The sequence below is a fragment of the Podarcis liolepis genome (genome assembly GCF_965112155.1).
Source record: "Podarcis liolepis genome assembly, chromosome: 15".
NCBI classification, from domain to species: Eukaryota; Metazoa; Chordata; class Lepidosauria; order Squamata; family Lacertidae; genus Podarcis; species Podarcis liolepis.
In genome coordinates, this window is record NC_139566.1 from 35,724,987 (window position 1) to 35,743,033 (window position 18,047).

Sequence of the window (18,047 nt, forward strand, 5' to 3'; positions counted from 1 at the left end):
ATTTTTGCATCAACCACTGGCCTGTATCATTTAAATATGAAATACAAACATAGAATCATAGAACTGTAATGATGATGATGATGATGATGATGATTGTTGTTTAGTCGTTGTGTCCGACTCTTCGTGACCCCATGGACCACAGCAAGCCAGGCGCTCCTGTCTTCCACTGCCTCCCGCAGCTTGGTCAAACTCATGTTCATAGCTTCGAGAACACTGTCCAACCATCTTGTCCTCTGTTGTCCCCTTCTCCTTGTGCCCTCCATCTTTCCCAACATCAGGGTCTTTTCCAGGGAGTCTTCTCTTCTCATGAGGTGGCCAAAGTATTGGAGCCTCAGCTTCAGGATCTGTCCTTCCAGTGAGCACTCAGGGCTGATTTCCTTCAGAATGGAGAGGTTTGATCTTCTTGCAGTCCATGGGACTCTCAAGAGTCTCCTCCAGCACCATAACTCAAAAGCTGCTGGTTTCCCCTGGCAACTTTGGGCAGCTTCCAGCACTTATAAAAACATAATAAAACACCAAACATTAAAGACTTCCTGATATTGTAGAGATGGAAGGGACCACAAGGGCCATCATGTATAAACAATTAAGGAAATAAAATTATCAAACTAAAAACACCAGCTGTTACAATCTGTGTACAAATAAAAACACTACTTCACAGAGAAAGGTACCAAACTCAATTAGAATTCTGCTGTAATTGACTATATAGCAATCTTACAACTGGCATATATGCATGACGTTGACCATTTGAGGTTGCCTCCAACACAGAAAATGATCATCTCCCACCAGCTATGACACTTGCATGTTTAGGAGACAGCAATGCCCATTGAAAATTCCAGTTTCTAGATATGACTGTTGATAATAATAAAAGTGGCCACCTGAAGCTGATCAACGTTTGGCTCCTCTCTGGTTATACCAAATTCCATACTCTGGTTTGAGAGTGGAACTGAAGGTGTTCGGTTTTTTAGAATGTGGATTTATGTTTTGGGTTTTCTATCCAAGCTTGTTCATAGGAAGCTGCTTTGTACAGAGTCAGACCGCCGCCTACCTCAGTATCATCTACACTGAGCTGCAGCAGCACTCCAGGGCTTAGGCAGGAAGTCTTTGCCAGCTGGAGACGCTGGTGATTGAACCTGGGACCTCTGGCATGCAAAGCAGACTCTCTACCACTGAGCTACAAGCCTTCCCTTGATAAGTGCCTAAGCATAACATCCCTATGTATAGATGCCTGATGCTGATTTGCCGTGACAGCTGCTTTAGGGAACGCAGTGTTTGGGGTATTCATGTCTCTGTTTTGGTGCCTAATGATTTGAGTGCATGAAGCATAGCAATACTCTCTAATGACGACGGGAAAGGAGAATTTCTAAAATTGCAACTACTGACGTGTTTGTGTATTGTTATAACATTCTAATTGCCTTTTTACCTCAGAAAGGGTAGCTGGTGTGTGTGTGTCATGGGGGTGGGAGAGAGAGAGAGAGAGAGAGAGAAAGAGAGAGAGAGAGAATTTAAAACAGCTAAAACAACTCTGGAGACAAGAGCAGCATCGAAAACTGCAGCAGTTTCTTTTTAAGTCAGAAAATACAAATCGGAAAAGTTTATAGTACGAAGTTGAACACCATTCAGTAAAGCGTGTGTTGGCATGCCTCTAGCCAGCGATAATAGTCAGCATCCTACTAAATAGATCTGCTAGCACAAGGACTTCAGGCAGCATGAAGAAATATTCCCTCTTTTCCCATGCCCCCCCTAAATCTGTTCTGAGGGTCCCCACAAACCCTTGGGGAGGGCACAGAGGAAGTACCGCTGGACAAGCAGAAATACTTCCACTAGCAGGACTATTTAGTTGGATACAGCTCAGTGAGTTTCAGAGCTGGGAACCATCACTTAGAACTAGGGACGTAAGAAGGCATCAATTTCCATTCCAACTATGTTCCAACTGTGCAGTGCTGTTTCCGTTCTGCTGCGGTTCAGTTTCTGGCAAAATCCACGTTATTCGTCTTGCTGTCTGTAGTGGCGGAATTTAATGTAAGTAATTGCATTGTTATTAAGTTATTCCATACCACTCATTTCAATTTGAAGGAAACACAGTGCAAATGTGTGTGTGGGGGGGTGTGGTATCATAAATTACATATCATTTGCAGGCTGAAAACAACAGCAGCAAATACCGTTTGCATTCCTTTCCATACCATGGGACAAATTCTGCAGACGTTGGCAACTTCTGTTTCAATTTCCATCCTAATTCTCCAAAATCCCTACTTAAAGCAGTGTTAATGGGGAATCTGCAATCCTTCAGGTGTTACATAAAAACGTAAGAATAGTCTACTGTCCTGAATCTTGCGACATTCAGCATCATTGGAGCTCCACGAGTTCTTGTGGGAGAGGGAGAAAAGCTCTATATAATTTTACAGTGGTACCTCGGGTTACATACGCTTTAGGTTACAGATTCCGCTAACCCAGAAATAGTACCTCGGGTTAAGAACTTTGCTTCAGGATGAGAACAGAAATCGTGCTCTGGTGGCGCAGCAGCAGCAGGAGGCCCCATTAGCTAAAGTGGTGCTTCAGGTTAAGAACAGTTTCAGGTTAAGAACGGACCTCCAGAATGAATAAGTACTTAACCCGAGGTACCCCTGTATAAATTTCTATCATGTTACCTCTAACTCACCTTTTCTCTAAACTAAGAAGTCTCTAACACTTAGGATTGCCATATATATATCCGGAAGTTCCTGGACATTACCAGGATTCGGCTGTTGGAAATCTCTTTAATGTCCAGGAAAATGTCGGAAGTGTAGATTTTGGTGAATTTCCTTAAAAATAGCTCAAAAATTTGCAAAAAACAACAACCCCTCAACAATTTTTGTGTCTGGAGTTTCACTTTTTGAAATACGGCAACCCTACCAGCGCTGCAACCTTCCTTTATAGGGCAGTTGTTCCATCTCCTTGATCATTTGGGTGACATTTTTCTGAATCTTTTCCAACTCGACAATATCCCTTTTGAGGTGAGGCAACCAGAACTGTCCACAGTACTCCAGATGTGGTCATAACATATACAGTCATACCTCTTGTTACGTTCGGTTCAGGTTACGCCTTTTCAGGTTGCATCCCGCGGCGACCCGGAAGGGGTTACTCCACTCGCGCACGTGCAGACGCACAAAATGATGTCCTGCGCGTGCACAGAAGCGATGAATTGCGACCCGCGCGTGCGCAGACGCGGGTTGCGTTCCTTTCAGGTTGCGAATGGGGCTCTAGAACGGATCCCGTTCGCAACCAGAGGTACCACTGTACTTGTACGATGGCATTACAGTATTGGCCATTTTATTTTCAATTCCTTTCCAAATAACCCCTAGCATGGCATTTGCCTTTTTTTTTTTTAACAGTCCCTGCACGTTGGGTCAACATCTACTGTGACCCCCTAAGTCTTGCTACTGATCTGTCACCTCCAGTTCAGACCCCATGAGTGTGTATGTCAGGGGTCAGCAAACTTGTTCAGTGTCCCTCAGACCTTGTGGGGGGGCAGACTATATATATATTGGGGGGGAGGAATGAACGAATTCCTGTGCCCCACAAATAACCCAGAGATGCATTAAATAAAAGGACACATTCTACTCATGTAGAAACATGCTGATTCCTGGACCACCCGCTGACCAGATTTAGAAGGCGATTGGGCCAGATCCGGTCCCTGGGCCTTAGTTTGCCTACCCACGGTGTATGTGAAACTAACGATTTTTGCTCCAACATGCATCGCTCTACACTTGCTTACATTGAATTGCATTTGCCATTTTACCACCCTTTCACTTCATTTGGAGAGGTCCTCTTGGAGCTCTTTGCAACCTCCTTTTGTTTTAACAACCGTGAACAATTCAGTATCATCAACAAGCTTGGCCACCTCACATATAACTCTTAATAGTGTTTCCCAATTAGCTAAGTACTGTGGATCCCCTGTTTTTCAAAAGCCAAACTATGGACCTCCTACTATTGAAAATTTTGTTATCTCTATGGTAGTTTTTGTTATGTGAATGGTGTCATGGAACCCCTGGGGTCCGCAGACCACCAACTGGGAACCACTGCTCTAGATCGTTTATGAACAAGTTAAAAAGCACGAGTCCCAGTACTGATCCTTGAAGCCTCCACTTTTTACTTCTCTCCATTTGGAGAACTGTCCGTTTATTCCTACACTTTGCTTCCTGCAATTTAACCAATCCCTGATCCATGATGTTGCTAACTTCCAACTCCCACCAGCCACAACCTGTATAACGAATGACCACGGAAAACTGGAGTTGTCGTCTAGCAATATTTCTGTTACAAAACCTTTTATATTTCCAAAAGTGTTAATTTTTTGCTAGCTGACTCTCCCACCGTATACAGTAATAATCCCCCTTTTCTTTTTGACATTTCCAGGATAAACCTGGGTATTTTCTCTGTATTGTTACTAGGGTTAGATAAAACCACATCACTACTTTGTTACAATCTCCCTTTATTGCTATACATAAGGCAATCTTTTCCATAAGCTTTCCCATACTTCCATTGGGGTATTCTTTCCTTTATTTTCTGCATCAGATTAATCATAAAATCCTTTGTTTGCTTGAATTCTGTATCATATTTCAATACTAAATGATGTGATTTTGACAATAAACAGTCATTTTGGTAATTAATTTTTCATAACCCATCAACCTTCTTGAATTATCATTAATCATGGGATTTTTCATGTTTATGAAAACCTGGGTGCGCTTAAAGGGTTTTCCTGGTTTAATCTGCTCTTGATTCTTTAATAATCAGGCTTCCTATCCTGAATAACCAAATCTTTATATCTAAGGATGCTGTTTTTCCTCCAGATGTTAAAAACAAACAGAAGTCAGTTCCAATTCTTAGCACTGGTTTCAGAAGAGAGACAGCTGGATTCTTTAACTCTATTTATATATTTTTATATTTATCCCATATTCTTTGCCAGTTAGATGTAAGAAAATTATGATTATGAGGGTAGCAGGGTTAAGGGCTACCCTTGAGAGATGATTCTCTATTTGTGTGATGTTCTTGTATTTTTAGAGACAGGGTTGACCAATATACTTTGGATCTGGCACAGCAGAACAATTTGGGGAAAATAAACTGCTTGCTGGTGAGCACTCTGCAACAACAACTCTCCTGATTGGCCTTTCCTGTGACTGACGAACCAGGGCCCTTTTCTCATTCCCATCCCTGCTGGGTCTCCACGCTTTGCAGTGATGCACAGGCAATGAAGTGAAATTTACAAGCATCCTGGCCCCTGAAGTCCAGATTAAAGCAATAGTCGCAGAATCTCCTCATCTTCCCCCACCCCCCCAATCCCCCTTTACGATTTTCTCCTTTGGATAAGTGAGATTTTGAGGGCAGTAGTCGCAATTTTTAGCAATGACAGACTGATTTGCATGTTCTCTACTTCATGAGTGCGAGATCCAGGTAGTGACTCAATTGTGTGAACAAGCCAGATGACAGTCTAATTTGCATCATTTTCAAATTGCCAATTCAGCTTTTCAGTGTAGGTTTTTGTTTTTGTTTTTAAAGTACCTGTGTAAGGTGTTGCTTTGGTACCATGCATGGGTAGCCATTCCCTCTTGTTGGACTCCTAACTCCCAGTTAAGATCATGGGCACAGGGATGTATTGGGATATAAGAGTGGAGAGGTAAGCAATTTGTCACTGAGCCCATCCAGACTTGTGTGTGTGTGTGTGTGTGTGTGTGTGTGTGTGTGTGTGAGAGAGAGAGAGAGAGAGAGAGAGAGAGAGAGAGAGAGATTGATTCTGTAACGTGTCATTGATAATAGTGAATTAGTCGAGGATTTATTCTGGACCATCCACACATCATACTGCAAATAATACTGAAAGTGGATGGTGAAGTCCTGTCAAAGGCAACTCTGGGGTTGTGGCGCTCATCTCGCTTTCAGCCGGCCTTTGTCCACAGACAGTTTTCCGGGTCATGTGACCAGCATGACTAAACAGCTTCTGGCGCAATGGAACACCATGATGGAAGCCAGAACGCACGAAAACGCCATTTACCTTCCCATTGCAGTAGTACCTATTTATCTACTTGCACTTTTTGGTGTGCTTTCGAACTGCTAGGTTGGCAGGAGCTGGGACAGAGAAACGGGAGCTCACCCCGTCGTGGGGATTCGAACCAACCAACCTTCTGATCGGCAAGCCCAAGAGGCTCCGTGGTTTAGACCACAGCGCCAGCCACATTGTGTATAACTGCCTTGATATCATAGTAACCACAAATAACCATGAATGCACAATTTTATTTTATTTTTTAAAAGGGTGTCTGGAAGAGCCTAGCATGGTTTTGCTCAAAGTGTTACCAGATACTTTTAACAAAAGAACGAGATATTTTCCTTAATGACCTGCAATCTCTGCCCACTCTTTGGAACAGGACACCCTTCAGCAAGTGAGAGGCTAGAAGCAGTTGGCAGATTTTGGGGCCAAGATGGTTTGAAGATATTACATTGATCCTGGTCCCAATTGTACTGGCTGCCACAGGGCCATCTTAAGTATATCCAGCGCTGTGCTGCAAAGATCCCTCTGGTGCCCCCCGCCCTTGTTTCCCAGAGTTGCCGACCTTTCTGCAGCACAGACATCCAAAGCCGAGCCAGTGTGGTGTAGTGGTTAAGAGTGGTAGACTCATAGTCTGATGAACCGGGGGCGCGTCCTCGCTCCTCCACATGCAGCTGCTGGGTGACCTTGGGCTAGTCACACTTCTTTGAAGTCTGTCAACCCCACTCGCCTCACAGAGTGTTTGTTGTGGGGGAGGAAGGGGAGGAGAATGTTAGCTGCTTTGAGACACCTTCGGGTAGTGATAAAGGGGGATATCAAATCCAAACTCTTCTTCTTTTTGTGGCGCTGCCGACAGCTTTGCAGGGCTGGCGGAGGCAGTCAGTGGCTGGAGGACAGCTCCTCTGGTGGGGAAGAGGCGGAGGCTTCGGACGCGGCGCTGCTTCAGCACGGCATGGCGGAGGCAGGTGAGGGCAGTGAGCTGATGCTAGGAGGTGCCACATCCAGCCTCTGCCTCTTCCCTGGTGCCCTCCAGAACTTGGCGCCCCGGCGCCCCAGGCCACTTACCTCTATGGGCAAGACACCCCTGGGCTGCCAATTAGTTTCTGGGCCCTAGTCAAAGTGCTGGTTTTGACCTGTCTACATTTTTGTACACATTTACTTGGCTGGAGAACTGCATTGCAAAATTCAGAGGAGTGCAAGCTTTGAAGGATGGGTGCATTTCAGTTCTCCTATTGTTTTAGAAAGCACAAATTAGGTAGGTTCACCTTTCAATGCAAAGTGAATCGATTTTCTCTCCATCCATAGTATTACAGAGATTCTAGTACTGTCTCATCCAAACTACCGTATTTTTTGCACCATAACACTCACTTTTTCCCTCCTAGAAAGTAAGGGGAAATGTCTGTGCGTGTTATGGAGGGAATGCCTACGGGTGGCATGCCTACGGATTTTCCTCCTCTAAAAACTACGTGCGTGTTATGGTCGGGTGCGTGTTATAGAGCGAAAAATACGGTAATTTAGTGCCAGTATCCCTGGACATCAGGAAAGTGAGAATCACTTAGCATTATAAATGGGACAGGGAGGGGGAGTAAATGGAACTGCTTCAAGGCTGGGGGGCATTCTGGGAGGTCCACAGACTGAAGTAAGTGGTGGGAGAGATTTGTCTGCATGCTGTTCTTCCGCATATGGATTGCTTTCAACCTCATATGGCTTTCTGCAGCACAGACATCCAACATGTGGAACGTCCTACGAGTTTGCATAAAATAAGATTTGCTTTGTAGTGTTGGAAAACAAAATTCCAAGCTGTTTTCATCTTTGGGTTTAAAACAAATAACTTTTTTTCAAAAGGACTGAGAAGCCAATTCGGCTCTGCAAAATTAGCCAACTCCACTCATTCTGTCCAGGCTAGGAAGGCTAGAAAGAAACTTTCTCCTATAGAGCTCAACCCAACCTCATAGGATTATTTTTTGAGTATGGAATTTAACTTCCCAGAGGCCAAAGTCTGGATGTGAACTCATTCTGGAATTTCTTACTTGGTTTAGGAGAAGGAGCTGTTAACAACCTACTTTACCCCATCCCCCAAATCCTCTTTCTCACTTCACTCAAAACATTCCATCAAATGGCTTTATTTTTGTCTCTGAATTCTTTTGCTTGTGACCCTTTTGCTCATCCTCAGCAAATATCCATTCCCATGTACCATTGAAACATCAAGAAAGTGGGGAAAATATTATTTCTGGAATGGGATCAACCAACGTCAGTAATCTGTGCTCTGATAACCTCCCGATTGGATAACCTCAAATGTGCTGTACATGCGTCCAAGATGCTGGCCTAGATTCACCCAGCAGCCTCTTCTTATATGTTATTAAGGGCCTTTCCACCGAATGTTAGGGTGTGGGCAGGATGATCTTGGTGGAGATACTAGGATGCGTTCGTATAATGAGCTATTCAAAGTGATTATCTCACTCCCACGCCATTAACTCAAGCAAGGTAAATCCAGCAGTGTCAAGGGCTTTTCTGCAGTCGCAGTATAATTATGGGTATCTAGTTTCATCATTTTAATTATTTAATGCAGAGTTGGCAAATGCCACTCGTGTCTGATAGTCGTTGTTGTTGTTTAGTTATTTTAGTCGTGTTCGACTCTCTGTGACCCCATGAACCAGAGCATGCCTTGGAAACTCTCACTTCTCAAAGCTGCTCCTTTTTTATGTCCATGGAGTTTTCTTGGCAAAATACTGGAGTGGACTGCCAGTTCCTTCTCTAGGTGGATCACATTTAGTCTAAACTCTCGGCTATGACCTGTCCGTGTTGGGTGGCCTTGCACGGCATAGCTCATAGCTTCCCTGAATTATTCAAGCCCCTTCGCCAAGACAAGGCAGTGTTCCGTGAAGGGGGATAGTCATTATGTGTGTTTTTTCCAATTTTTAAAATTGATTTTCCAGATTAATAACAACACAAACAAACATAAATCCTAATTGTAATAGTTCCACTTTTGTTAACATTGTTAAGTGACTTCCTCGAACCCCCCTGGCTGAGTTTCAGTGTATATCATTGTCAAAGTTTTCCAAAACTAATTTCTCATAAAAGTTACTTACTCAGTTAACATCTTTCTTTCTTTTCATATTTAACTTTAAACGTATTATTCTATAACATCACATATTTAAATCCTTAGCCAATCTGGTACTTGCAAGTATCTCTATTTAAGTTATTTTAGCATATTTAGCTAAATAGTCTTTAAATTTCATCCATTCCTCCTGGTGCTCCTCCTCCTTCTGGTCACAGACTCTTCCAGTCAGCTCGGCTAGCTCCCAAAAGTCCATCATCTTCATCTGCCATTCCTCCACTGTTGGCACTTCTTGTGTTTTCTAATTCTTGACCAGCAAAATCCTAGCAGCAGTTGTGGCATACAAAAACAATCTAGCATCTTTCTTGGGCAATTCCAGACCTATTATTCCAAGAAGAAAGGCTTCTGGTTTCTTAATAAATGTATATTTCAACATTTTTTTCAGTTCATTATAAATCTTCTCCCAGAAGTCTTTCACCTTGGGGCGGGTCCACCACATATAATAAAAGGTACCTTCTTTTTCTTTACATTTCCAGCATTATCACTATTGTGATAAATCTTTGCTAATTTTACAGGGGTTAAGTACCATCTATACATCATTTTCATAACGTTTTCCTTTAACACCGTACATGCAGTGAACTTGACCCCTTTCCTCCACAACCTTTCCCGGTCTTCAAACATTATGTTATGTCCCGCATCTCTTGCCCAATCTATCATGGGGGATAGTCATTATAGCCCCATATTATTGGACACACTATCCTTTAGTTTTCAGAGCAGGCCTGGCAAGGTAGATCAACAACAGTGGCAGAGCTTCATGCTCCGGCACTGGGGGGCAGAGATCAGGTGTGGGCGTGGCTGGTGCACATCCCGGAGGGTGTGGCGCGTGTCCTGGGAGCATGGCATGCTGCCTGTGAGGGCATGGCGCCCAGCACGCAGGGGGCAGCCGCGATGGCACCCCACCGGGATCGTGGTGCCAGGGGCGGTGCGCTCCCCCACTCCCTCTTCCTCCACCAGTGATCAAATATGCTCTGTGTTTTAATTAATTAATTAATTTTTAATAAATGTCTTACCACCACCCCAATCCTTACGTGTGTTATGACAGACTCCCTCACTGAAGATGGGAGTTGGGTAATCTCACTGATTTTCTGAGTGTTTATAAAAATCCGACTCTTCCCATTAACAATGCTGTTTTGACTGTTTGTGGTAAGGTTTCTTTATTAAGCTGAACTCGGGGGTTTTGCTTGAGCAAAGGGTGTCATGATTCCACTTATCCCAGAAAGCACTGAGGAGGCACTTCTGGAGCAAAACTAGGCTTTTTATTGATTTGCACTCAGTGGGGTTTTTTCAACTCATGTGAGGCACAAATACTTAGTTTAAGGCAAACACTATTCACCTGAAGCACTATATAACCTAAAGCAGCACTCTTGCTTAAATCTAGTCTCAGGATAGACTATTTCCACCTAGAATAGCTATCTGTGTTTCTACAACAGCAACAATCTCAAAGCCCCTTCTAAGACTTTTACTTTCCTCTCAGGGGATCAGATAGGGTTAACCTGCCGAGCTAACCCTAGTCTCTCTCTCTGAAAAAGGCCCCTAAGTGACAGGCAATCCCTATCTAAACATTTAACTATAAAGTTCTGGATTTTTAAATTCTCAGTCCCTCCTGATTGGCTGATTTTTTAAAAAACACACAAATGGGACATAAATGACATCCTGCACATCCGCTTTTCCAATCTTAAATTCAGTTCTCTGCCTTTCTGCAGCAATTTTGCATTAAAAAAAATTCTCATGAAAATTCTTCAGTATCTTAGGGCACATTTCTCTTAATGAATGTATTTTATATGCTGTTATGGCAAATGTAATTTTTTTTTTGCAAGCAACTTCTCCCAATGTGATGTCTTTTTGTGTGTAATTTCCACAAATATTTTCATTTTTATGCACAATTTCCCCATGTGTCAGCTGCAGTCCTGCTTGCAGCTTAGAGAGGAAGAGCAATGGCTGGAGAGTACAGTGGTACCTCAGGTTAAGAACTTAATTCGTTCTGGAGGTCTGTTCTTAACCTGAAACTGTTCTTAACCTGAAGCACCACTTTAGCTAATGGGGCTTCCTGCTGCCGCTGTGCCGCCGCTGCATGATTTCTGTTCTCATCCTGAAGCAAAGTTCTTAACCCAAGGTAATATTTCTGGATTAGTGGAGTCTGTAACCTGTAGCGTATGTAACCTGAGGTACCAGTATACTTGGAACCACCTGTCTACAAGCTGTCCATGGCATCAACAAACAAATTCCCGTAGTGGAAAAGCACAACTCCTTAAGTCAACAGGGAGGGAGGGAATGCATTTATTTATTTTAGCCCAAAACAAATTACTCATCAGGTTACGTAACAGCACTTTTACCATATGTAAATGATTATGGGAGTTAGCAATTTCCACACTATAAAACATCAGTTCCAAGCAAAAGTATAACATGTCAACATGAGCTAGCATTAAAGGCTCTGATTTCCTTAGGACCTATCCGATTTTGGGCTGCATATACACCATATATTTAAAGTACATGACTCCCACCCCACCCCCCTCATATAATCCTGGGAACTGTAGTTTGTTAAGGCAGCCCATGTAGTTTTGCCATTGCCTGATGATTATTGGCTTGTGGTAACATAGAAGTTGGCATTTTCACTGGTGGCCCCCGTTTTTGGTAATGCCCCATCGATGATGGCATTCCATTGGCTCCTGAGCACATACCTCTTTAAGCAAGCATTTCTCTGAACAGCAGGTTTATTTAATTATTTATTATTTAATATGCACATACAACCAAACATATACTCACTTATTTCAAAAAACTTGAGTACAAACAAAGAATACAAAAATAAATACTACACCTATGTGACTTCCCTCCACCAGTGTACGTCATTTCTTAATCCTTAATATGCTTATTTACCTTGCAGTTTTTATCTCTCATCCTTATGAACATCAGGTTTTCTTGTTTTGACGGCATAGCTTAACTAAGGATGTTTTAACGCCCCAGTGGATTTTTATCGTGGGTTTTAATTATATATTGATTTTTGCAGTTGTAAACTGTTTAGAAGCCATTTTGGTATATAGGTGGTCTATTAATATATCAATTAATTAATGATATTTGAAGTTGCTGGGAGTTGTAGCTCTGTGAAGGGTAAAATGCAGATGCTTTGGGACGCTTTAAGTGCATGGTGTGTACACAGCCTTGCTTTATGACAAAACAACTTGGAATTGAATCAAATGGCTGGAACCCTGAACCAAAGCACTCCATACTGCAACACTGTGTTGCAGATCCTACAAGTAGCAAAATATTGTAATAATAAATTTTAATGATTTTATTATTTGTACCCCAACCATCTGAGTGGGCTGCCCCAGCCACTCTCTGCACCTCTCTCAGACTGTATTATTTCTGCTTGCAGATTGTCGGGGGGAACACCTGCACATAGGAAACTTTAGCACAGAGGTCAGCAAACTTTTTCAGCAGGGGGCCAGTCCACTGTCCCTCATACCTTGTGAGGGGCCGGACAATATTTTTTTGGGGGGGAAATGAACCCACAAATAACCCAGAGGTGCATTTAAAATAAAAGGACACATTCTACTCATGTAAAAACACGCTGATTCCCATACCGTCCGCAGGTCGGATTGAGAAGGCGATTGGGCCGCATCCGGCCCCTGGGCCTTAGTTTGCCTACCCATGCTTTAGCACCTCAGAGAGGAAATTTACAGTATGGCATAGACCACTAATTTATGAAGGTACAGTGGTGCCTCGCAAGACGAAAAGAATCCGTTCTGTGATTCTCTTCGTCTAGCGGTTTTTTCGTCTTGCGAAGCAAGCCCATTGACGGATTAGCGGATTAGCGCTATTAGCGGCTTATCTGCTGATCGGATCAGCTGATAAGCGGCTTAGCGGCTTAGAAAAAGGGGGGGGGGACCAGCAGGAACTCGCAAGACATTGTCGTCTTGCGAAGCAAGCCCATAGGAAATTCATTTTGCGAAGCACCTCCAAAACGGAAAACTCTTTCGTCTAGCGAGTTTTCCGTCTTGCGAGGCATTCGTCTTGCGGGGCACCACTGTACCTCCCTTCGTGAAAAGAGCTAGCTCACCCCACATTCAGAAGTGGTTTGGTCCTAGGATGCTTCTACAACAAGGCTCTGCTGATTTGCGTACCCCAGTTTAAATTGTGGATAATGCTCTTCAGGGTTTAAAGGAAAAGCAACTGCAAGGGGGATGTAAGAGGATAAGGCTAGGACCAGCTGCCTCATTAAGATAACCACAGCTGTGGACTTTCAGAAATAAGGAGCCTTCAACAGATTGCACAATTATGCCATGAAGTCACCATCCACCACATGGTCTCTTCTTTGGCCAGAATTGTAGCTTGTAGGAATGAGGGTTGAAGCAAAAAATAAATAAATGACCAAATAAATATGGGCACTCAAGTAAAGACCAGGAGAACCAAGAAGGCACTAGATTTTGCACAGACAAAAACACGCACACGTAACAAGACAGTTCTTGGTGCTTTCTCGAAAGGAGCACTTTTTCCAGCTTGCAAGCAAACAATCTCATGCTTTTGAAGACTCGCAGACCAAAGTACCATTTCTCTGTAATTATCTGCAGAGCCCTATGGCACCCCATGCTATAATCAGCAAATGCAAAGGATGACAACTACACATGAGTAATTTGGTATATATTATTATGATACACATTTACTTGCTGGTATAATGAGAGCCAAACAAAGGTCAGGACAACATTCTAGAATACGGGATGTATCCAGCCAAGTCCAACTCAGAATAGACCCATTTAAATTAATAGACCTAAGCTAGTCAGGTCCATTAATTTTGACGGGTCTACTCTGAAATGTATTGGATTGAATGCAACCCTATACTGAGATTTTTCCGAACACAGAGGCCACAGCTGCTCTGTAGATGGTCTGTACATTTTAAGCCTTTAATTGGACATTTGCTGGTTGCCACCAGCCTGGTGATTGCTAGATACTGGAATGATTTGGAGGAGTGTCTGTCGTGCCTTGGTAGTAAAAGTTCTGGCAGATTGCTCTAAGCGAAAAACTCAAATATAAGTTAAAAATGGCAGTGGGGGGAAGTCTACAGACAAGTAGTGGAACAGTATCTCTTTATTGCATAGGTGAACAACAAGGGACTCCCTGTAGCATACAGAATATTTTGATCTATTTAATTCTGGACACTAGGACATTATTTTAGAGATTCTAGGACATTTTCTTTTTATCCTAACACATGTCAATCATGTAGAACATGACAGTTTTTATTCTTGGAAGAAGGGGTGTCTTTCGAGATTTTGTTGTTTCTGTTATTGTATGGTGGCAATCCTTTTTGGGTGGTTTGGAGAAAATCAATAAAAACATAATTAAAAACAACACAGCTGGTTAAATGGAGGTGGGTGTTTGATCCAAAGATATATTGGGATTGAATTTTTAAATGCCCAATATATTTATTGGCTCCCTTTCAGACAATAACCCCCCAAACACACACACCAGTAATGTAGGGCTAGCCCCAAACCAGCATTATCTTGTCCTTATGCAGTGATTGTCTAAAAAACGGACTTAAGGACTTAAGTAAAACATCTGACTGGCCCCCCTGGGAGCAGGCTGTTGGTCTGATCCTGTATGACTCTTCTTATGTTCTCCTCCTCTTGTCGTGGCTTATTGCTTCCTCCACCCCCCACAGCATGCAATTCACCATTTGCAGTCAACAAGCCATAAGCATGCACAGGTCAGTCATCTTGTGGACACCCAGCTGATTTCCTGGATCTGCTTCCGCCATCGCGATCAGGCAGCCTCAGCCTCTCCACGTATGTTTTCAAAATGGAAGCCAAGAAATGTGACGCTGGCCTCAGCCCGAAGCTCCTCCCTCAAAGTCTCCCCTGTACTATTCACATCTGTGTCTCGACTTACGTAAATCTGAGTGCTTTCAGATGATCACTTTATTGAGCCTCCATCCTGATTTGCTTGTAGGGAGATGAGATGATGTTGCTTATTGAATGAGGACACATGATGATTTGTTTACAGGGAAGTTTGATGATCATGTGTCGCTGAGCAAGTGGGAAAGGGTCATGGCTCATTGGCACAGCATCTGCCTTGCATGCAAAAGGTCCCGGAAGGAGGTAAATATCTGGCATCGGTCAGGTGAGGCCGGGAGAAAAAACCGGGAAACCGTTGCCAGTCAGTACAGACAGTACTGAGCAGGATGGACCAATGGTCTTACTCAGTATAAGCATGCTGCTTTGTGTTATATCACACTTTCCACTGCATTTTCCCATCACAAGACAGGCATGTTCTTTTGGGGAAGTACGTTTGTTGTGCAAGACCTCACAATCAGTGACAATTTTGCAACCTCAATTTGCCAATATGTGATTGAATCCTCTCTGAAAATAGTGACAGTCTAGATGTGCCAACAGCCGCCATAATAAACTGTTCACATTCAGTGGGACAGATTCCTTTCTCATATTTAATAACACTTTACAATTCAATATTATCAGTTGACCCCTCCTTCTGTATCTCCTCCAGACACTCCCCTTTCAGGCTTTAAATTTCTTTTTTTCTTTTTAAAGCAGTCTTTTGATCTTCCTTGCATTTCCTCCTCCTTTGTCTTGTTGATGGAATACATTCATGAGTCTGCTCAGCCTTTCTGGCTATAATGAATAAATCATTGACTGCTGAGGTGACCTTTTCAGATATACTTTTTGTGAACAGAGCAGATTGTTGGGTTTGGCTGGTTTCCTCCCTGCTTCCTTTTGTTCCATCACCCCTTGCAGCCTTTCATATCAGCAGTTAAAAGTATTCCTTCTCAAATAAAGCCAAACAGCCTTCCTTCCAGATATGGGTGGGGGGCCTCCATCCCACAGGCCAAATTTGGCCCGACATAGATCCCAGTTTGGCCCATTTCCTCAAATCATACTCACCTGCCCTGCAACTGGCATCACACAAGACATCAGGTGCACAGTGGTTAGAGATGCAAGTGGTTCAAGTGCATGACTGTCCTATAAGGAACTTGATAAAACAGCTGATCGCTGCTGGAAGCAGGCTTGAAGTCACCACCTATCAGCTGATAGGTGGTGATTTCAATTCCACTAGTCTGTGGTGCTTCAAAGCACCACATTGGGTCAATGCAAGCCCTATGTGGTGCTTTGAAGTTCCTATGATCATCACCTGATGTTATTATGGTGACAGGTGAGCCTATTCTGTCCTCCCCACCCCAACCCCAGGGTAGGAGAGATAAGCGCCGTATTTTTCGCTCTATAAGACGCACCAGACCATAAGACGCACCTAGTTTTAGGAGGAGGAAAACAAGAAAAAATATATTCTGAATCTCAGAAGCCAGAACAACGAAAGCAGTGATCCCTCTTGCTGTTCTGGCTTCTGGGATAGCTCCGCAGTCTGCATTCGCTCCATAAGACGCACACACCTTTCCCATTACTTTTTAGGAGGGAAAAAGTGAGTCTTATAGAGCAAAAAATATGGTATCTGGCCCACTAACCAGATCAGGTTCCCCACCCTGCTTAGATTCTAGGGATGTGAGAAAAAATTTAAAATTTAAACCTACATCTCTCATTTTACAAGTTTTCCACTGGAGAAAAGTGGAGTGGGAGGAAGAGAGACTTTAAGAACTAATTTATGGTGTATTTCAAAGCCTTTAATTTCAGGGTGAGCCAAAGAGGGCCTGTTAGTGAGAAGGAATCTAGAATATTTTGACATCTGTGCCTATACACAGACTCTGTAAGATTTGTCTGTTGTCCTGCCAAGATCCTTTTTGTGTTTAAACAGACTAAAAACGACTTAATCCTTTTTAGTTTTGTTTTTAAAATAAATCCCCTTTCCTCCCCAATTAATGCCAGGGAATGAATGGTGCCTGCGTAAGAGCGACTGCCTTATTAATTTATAACTTTCCTCTTTTCAAGGCAGCAGGGAGGCGGCAGGATTTATATCCCTCAAGTTAATGCAGGGATTGCATTGATGTTTTCTGAATTGATTTATTTCCCCTAGATCCATGCATCACCGTGGACCTGAAGGTCAACACGTCCTACTTCCTTCAGAATTAAGGCACGCTCCTCCACACAAAAACATTCCCAACAAGCATGCCAGCTTGATTATACCTTTAATCAAGAAAACTATGGGCATGGCAGCCGCCTCCAATGTGAGCGAGGCAACAAGTAACATATCTAGGCCATTCACAATACAGTTGAATCCCACGCAAAGCAAAAGGTGGTGTGTTGATCCATAGGGGGAAGTCCCATAACCCTGTCAGTTTGCATTTCTTAGTGCAGAGAGTATCGATCTGATGTGTAGAGATCTTTCCTATTCTACTTAATTCAAGAGGGTTCTGGAAGCTTCTGGGGGTTTCTCTGTGTGAAAGAAACAAGCAGAAGGGTCATGATGTTTGGGTTATTCCTTCAGATAAGCTGAGTACAGCTGGTTTAAACTGGTTCTGTTATCTCTTTCTGTCAAGGTCATGCAGACTATAATAATAAGGCCAGAAGAAGCCTGAGTTTCACTCTTTCTATCGCTCTTCCTTAATATGCTTAGTGTTAAGGTTTAGTTTTATTATAAGTTATTGTAAGTTTAAGTTAAGTCTGGTGCAACTGGATTTCTTACAAACAGTGCCAATCCTGAATGTATTGAATTTGAGACCATTATGCTTGTTTGCCTTCAGTAGCAGTAAAACTCTGCTGGATGAAATGCAATTGTTTCAGGTCTATTTTTTGGGAATCCTGCAACATGTTTAAGTTTTTACTCTGCTAACTATACAGTTGTACGTCTGAAGTCAAACGGAATCCATTCCAGAAGTCCATTTGACTTCCGAAATGTTTGAAAACCAGAGCACGGCTTCTGATTGGCTGCAGGAAGCCAATGCCGTCGGACGTTTGGCTTCCAAAATCGTTCGAAAACTGGAACACTCAGTTCGGGGTTTCAATCATTTGAGAGCTGATTTGCTCAGGA

At 43.0% G+C, this 18,047-nt stretch overlaps 1 protein-coding gene across 4 annotated transcripts in view; it reads left to right on the top strand.

Annotated features, from left to right (window-relative positions):
• LOC310693930 (uncharacterized protein) overlaps positions 1-18,047 on the top strand; it is a 46,029-nt gene that overhangs the window by 10,914 nt on the left and 17,068 nt on the right. The window lies entirely within an intron of this gene.